Below are 6321 nucleotides of genomic sequence, written 5' to 3'. Positions count from 1 at the left end.
TCATGAGTAATCACATATAAGTTTTTACTATTTCTTTTCCGTATGGGTTCCTACATGTGTATGGCTCTGAAAGAGCAAAGAAAAAGAGAAACTGCATGAAAATCTCTCTGTGTGCAGAGACGTTTTAATTATGTACCATTTTCCATGTAGGAATGTGACTAAAAACCTGAAACACAGTTCAGTTAAGTTTGGTTCTGCTTGGTTTCAATAAAATACTGGTGTTATTATTGAGAAGAAGAAAGGAACTCAGCTCTAAACATGCCGTAAATAAACACTCCAACTATCACAAATCCCATTAACTGTCATGATCACAATAATATATGCTTTTTTCAGTATGAAATTCAGCATTACACCGCTTCCCTCAAACCTCAGTGAATCATATTTCTATGACTTATTTACAGAGGTGGGTAGTAACGAGTTACATTTACTCCGTTACATTTACTTGAGTAAGTTTTTGGAAAAAAAAAGTACTTTTAAAGTACCTTTTTTGCACGATACTTTTTACTTTTACTTGAGTACATTTGTGAAGAAGAAACTGTACTTTTACTCCGCTACATTTGCAAAATTTGACTCATTACTTTATAAAAATATAATTAGTTTAACACATTAGATAACATGCAGCAAGTGGAGTTTCCGGTAACATTTTTACCAATCAGATGTGGCCATGCAGTCACATGACCAGTTTGAAACTGTGGCGGGCAGAGCGGCCCAAGTGTTTCAAAGTAGCGGACACACACCACCGTCAACTTTGCTAAATTACTAATGAAAAACATTGACCAGGCAGCTGTGATTGAGCAGCAATGTCTATCCAACTCTTTTTATGGTTGTTGTAGTTGTGATAATTTTGTGAGGCCACATTGAAAAGCCTTGGATATGGAAGCGTAGTACGGAAGCGAAAAATAGAAAAGTGAAAAGTATATTGTTCTAACAATATACCTTTCATGTTTGAACAATATAATATCACGTTATTACAATATACAGAATTATCACGTTCGTACAATATAAATATTATATAGGCTACATCGCAGCTCCAGTCACGCTTCCATCACCGTCTTTCTCGTCTTTTCCCAGAGTAACAGCCAAACAGGAGGATCTATTGGCTAGCACTGCTTAGCCTTGCACGCATTCTTATTTTAAACTTAATCTGGAATTCATTGCAAAGTGTTTGTGTGGGATATGAATGACAAGATTTTGTTTTTCTACAAGAGTTAGTAAAAAACATCTCCAGTGTGATCAAATTTTCTTGCCAAACAATCTGACTGCTGTCAGCACGGAGGACCTCCAGTTGTAATCTTTAGTACTCCGGTCAGAGGCGGAGCCAGACATTTGAAACACCCGGGGCTTAGCCCAAAAGGATAGTATGCATGTGGGATTTTTTTTTTCCCTTGGGGGGGGGGGGGGGGGGGGGGGTAGAAATGACTGAAAGATTAATTGGCTCTGTTTTGAGTTTTGTTCAAAAAAGAATGACTTCATATAGGGAAAAATATATATCACATGTGCAGAACACCTTAAACTAGTTTTTTAATTAAGCAGCAAGGCAGAACAAAATCAGGGCTGTATCAAGACACGAGGACTAAACCCCAATTCAACCAGACCCAGAACTGATCCAGAATTAAAACAGGACTACAACAGTTCAAAATCAGGACTACTTGGGACTTAACCAAGACAGAACCAGAATCAGAACTAGATGATAGTAGCACTAAAAATCATCATAGACCTGCACTACATTTATTTTTTAATTTTACCAAAGTACAATATTTAGATTGAGAAAGGTTTATATAATTATTTAGCCTTGTTGTGCAAACAAGCCTGCATAACTTAATAAATATAGAATTTGAAAAATAACAAACCTAAAAAGAAACACTAGGTATGAGATACATGAGTACCTATGATACGGTGATACTTTTGGTAAACAACCATTTGACTAACATGTGTGTCTCACCTGCTCTTGTTCATCTCTGTTCTGTCCTCATTCTCCATCTCCCTCTCTGTTCCTCTCTCTCCCTCTTTGTGCTGACAATCATCAAATATACAGATATTTACAAACTCTTCAGATAAAAACACAAACACTTTTTAATTGTAACATCAAATCAGACTAAATGTTTATTTTTTTAGATTGATAAATATAAAAAACATATTTGTTAACTTTAAGAGTAAAGAGAGAAATCGTCTGTATTTCTTAATTGCAAATGGCACCAAATTGTATTCAAAATTGAGCCACACTTATGGAGCTCCACAGTTCTTTTCCTGGTGTTTTGGTTGACATCTCTTGATGTTCCCATGTCACAGAAACAGGCTCTGTGTTTTGCCTTATATGCATCCACAGCTGTGCCACCTGTTTACTCACATGGACTCTACTAACCTATCAGAAGCTTCTTCAGCTCAGAATGGAATCGTCTGGAGTTTTCTTATTAATTAACAATAAACTTAGTGTACATGTACTCCTAAATTTGATGAAAGTGATAAAAAACAGAAAGCTCTGTCTCTCTTTATTGTGACATTTAACTAATTCAAAAGATATTTCAATATTTATCTAAAACAAAAGTTTACTCTAAATTGATGTTGTGCAGTAAAAATGTTTTATGTTTTCTCCCTAAAGTGTATGTAAATATCTGGTTACAAATGTGAATATCCTGCTGTGTACTGAAATTCCTCTTGTTTTGCATACAAATATACTGAACAACATACAAAGCATAATATATAAAATAACATTTACCTGAGTTTTTCTTTGAAAGAACCCTCTAATGTCCATTCTTATATTTCAGTACATAACTGAAACCGATTTAGTCGGGGAGGGTAAGAACTGAAAATATGAAATAAACACACGTAAGCTAAGAATCTCTAAAAAAAAATAGCATTTGTTCGGCTTTTCATTTCGCCATTTGTTGATTCACTTGAAGAGCAAGTAACGTAATATTGGTCAAGTGATCAGTTTGATATCAATCTTTCGTGATGCACCGTCATATTTACATTATTTGTACGGTACGAATGATTTGCTTTGGTACCTGGTCAAACTTAAGCTCTCCTTAGTATGGCTGGCTCCGTCTCTCCAACAGCGCACTGACGGGCAGCAGCTGCCCCGCCCCCTCGCTCAGTCGCTTAGTGCCTGAGCTTGGATCATACCAATATCAGGGGGGGATTCACGCACAGTCGTAAATTCCCACAGTGTGCACTATGTGCTTCGAATATTGTGTGTACTTTTTGTTTTATACAGTTGTCAGCCAGGCATCTAACTATGAAAAAATTGCACTCCAAAATACCCCGGGCTTCTGACAAAACAACCCGGGCTTAAGCCCAGTAAGCCACCCCCACGCTCCGCCCCTGACTCCGGTTAGAATTTTTGCCTAAATTGAAAAAGTGGCCAACTAGAATGTACCAAATTAGTATAGTTTTGACACTCATGAAAGATAATGAATGGCTGGTAATAAGTCCTCATCAACCCTCTATTCCTCTCTTTTTACCAGCCTTTTACAGCAGTCAAATGAAATGAAAGAAATTAGATGCTAATCATTTTATGCCAAAATTAATATAGCAGTTAAAAAATATTTTTAAATGAAGGTATAGCACAGTAATAAAGTTAATGTTGCTTAAAGGATGGTTAATAAAAAAAGAAATCAATCAACAGCAAATTTGAAACTACACTGACATAATTCAGCCCACACACTGAAATTGAACTCATACACCTTCCAGCACTGATTGAGAGCTCCCCTAAAAAACAAAAACCATAGTGTGTTTCAACCAGTCAAGGTCAGAACGAAGGATTCAAATCTTCCTCGTCATAAACCATCTGGGAAGTACTCTGTATGTTGGAAAAAAAAAAAAGAAAGAAAGAAAACTGTAAAGCTAAGAGGGGGCTTTTCTATAAAACAGGAGGCTTGTCAAGGTTGACCATTTAAAAGATTTATAAAAAGACATAAGTTGAACTTGTGAGCCTGTGTGGTATGTGTGGTGAGTTTGACACTAATGCCTAAGGCAGAATATATTTTGGTGCATTTGAGAGAGGGTTTGTATGTGTGTGCTCATACATGTAAGCGAGTTGAAGGTTTATATCATTTTATCAGTCAGCTTTGATATCAGCTATAGTCCAAAATCCCAGAGATACTACACTGACTTCAGAGGGAAGAAACTGACTCTGCTGACAGAAAAGATGGAAGTGTTACTATGACTTTTTGTTCAGTGACGATGAAAAATTCAACGACCAAATACATGAAAACAAACAAAAACAAAAAAGAAAAAAAAAAACAGTAAAAAAAACTGATAGCATGGGAACGACTGCCATTTTCACAACTTCTGTTCATGTTTCTATACTGAAAATAACATTTCATAAATTGAACATAGACAGGAAAAAATGCAATACCATGACAATGAAATGCACCATGCAGTCATTGACAAAACAAACATGAATGCCAAGAACACAGCTAATTAGATGAGATGAAACTACTGCTGTATTTTCCATCTTATGTAATAACTTGCCAATAAGTGGCAGAACTTGATGATAAAGTCATTGTAGTATAGATTATAGTGTGGATGTGGCAGACCCAAATACAGAAAACTCCAGGCAGAATATTTCACAAAAGGTGTGTGTTTATAGGAGGCTGATAAAGACCAAACTTCATTAAAAACTCCAACAACACTAAAATCCAGTGAACTAGGAAATGTGAAGGAGCATAAGAGGATACACCGAGGATTACACAAGAGAAACCATTACAAGGAAGAGAGGAGGGATTGGTGGGATAAGGCACACCTGGAGGAACGAGACACAAGTGCAGACAATCAGGAAGAGACAGACACGAAGCCAAACCATCCAAGAAAAGTAAATTAGGGAACAACCCAAAGAACACATAATTAAACATGGATAAAAGAAGACTTACACTTACACCACAGAGACCAGGTAACAGCAGAGAACAAATAAACTCAAAGCAGAAAATGAAGCTACTGCTTTTGGCTGCTTCCTTATTCACCACAAAAGGTAGCTCCACATATTTGATTTGGCAGATTTTCTCAACAGATGTCCTTCTGTAACACAAACCGTAAGGGAATTTGTGTCCTCCCAGGATTGAACAAGGCAGTGGCTCCCAAACTTTTTTTGCTGGGCCCCCCTTTGTTTTACATGAAAAATGTCCCCCCCCCCCACCCGCGTGCACACGCACTAACACATCCTCCAACCACACACACCCATATTTTGCTCCATTGCGGTTTATTTCACACCTCAAACATTTAGTAAACAATTAAGCAAATACAAGTAATCTGCAGGTAGTAAGAAAATAAACTACTAACTCTTTTATGCTACGTCCACACCTACACGGATATTTTTGAAAACGCAGCTGTTTCGTCCACACATAAATGGCGTTTGGAATCACCGAAAATGGAGATTTTTTTAAAACTCCTTTTTTGCTTTTACAGAGTTCGTCACGCAACGTTAAAGGTGTGTGCCTTTTTTCACTTTACGCTGTGCGCACGTTATTGTTTACCTGAGATGAATTTCAGAATGGCAGATAGAGACGAAATACTGTTACTGTTAATCTGACTGTCTTCAGGTTTTACACGCAGTTACAGTCCCTCCATTTACAAAGGCAGAGGCATCATGGTGTGATTATTTATTATTTTTCCCTGTGTAATAATATTCAACATTGCTATCAATACATTTTTTTAAAAATGCCTCTCTGTGCAAAATGGGTTTAAAAACAAACAACTGTGGGATACTGTTTGTCCGTGATTTGAACCGAGGGAACAAATTTGGCAGGATCAGCCTGATATTATTTGTATCCCATTGTAACTTTACTCTATACAGATCTAACATCTCCAAAATGTCAGGAGTAGTTAGTCATTACAACAAGTGTTTGTGAACTGAAAATCAAGAATGTGGGATACTGTTTGTCCGTGATTTGAAGAGCCCAGCACTGCTCCCGACAAAGGGAAAACCAATTCTGCAGGGGAGACCTACCTTGGCACTTGTGCAGGTGAAGCCAAAGGGAAGATTTGCTTCACCATATTTTCTAGTCTTTGGCTTAGAATGAAGTTGGTTTGGAAACATATTCAGCTATGCTTCATCTCCTGCTTTGCGTTTCTGTGGGCGCCCCGTGCTAGCAGTGTCCAAGCGTTTAGTTTTTTTCCTTTTCATACCTCGCCCCCCCTGCCATGGCTCTGCGCCCCCCCCTAGGGGGCGGGCCCCATACTTTGGGAAGGTCTGGAACAAGGAGTCCTTAACTCGTTAGGTGAATGTGTAAATCACTACACTAATGACTAATGACCAGAAATGCAAAACTTGCATTAGTGGTGTACAGTATTAAAATGAGCTTATGAAACTATCAGAAAACTACA

At 37.6% G+C, this 6321-nt stretch overlaps 1 long non-coding RNA gene across 1 annotated transcript; it reads right to left on the bottom strand.

Annotated features, from left to right (window-relative positions):
* Positions 1-1873: 1873 nt before the first annotated feature.
* On the bottom strand, positions 1874-3318 carry LOC146677630 (uncharacterized). Its single transcript, XR_014907616.1, has 3 exons — positions 3006-3318; positions 2717-2803; positions 1874-2013 (listed from the first exon to the last, which is right to left on the bottom strand). It is a non-coding gene; the product is annotated as an uncharacterized LOC146677630 (long non-coding RNA).
* Positions 3319-6321: the final 3003 nt, after the last annotated feature.

This window comes from Rhamphochromis longiceps, linkage group LG2 (assembly GCF_057381845.1).
Source record: "Rhamphochromis longiceps isolate RC_006_pf linkage group LG2, R_longiceps_female_GT1.1, whole genome shotgun sequence".
In the NCBI taxonomy this organism is placed as follows: Eukaryota; Metazoa; Chordata; class Actinopteri; order Cichliformes; family Cichlidae; genus Rhamphochromis; species Rhamphochromis longiceps.
This window is presented reverse-complemented; position numbering and strand designations above follow the sequence as displayed.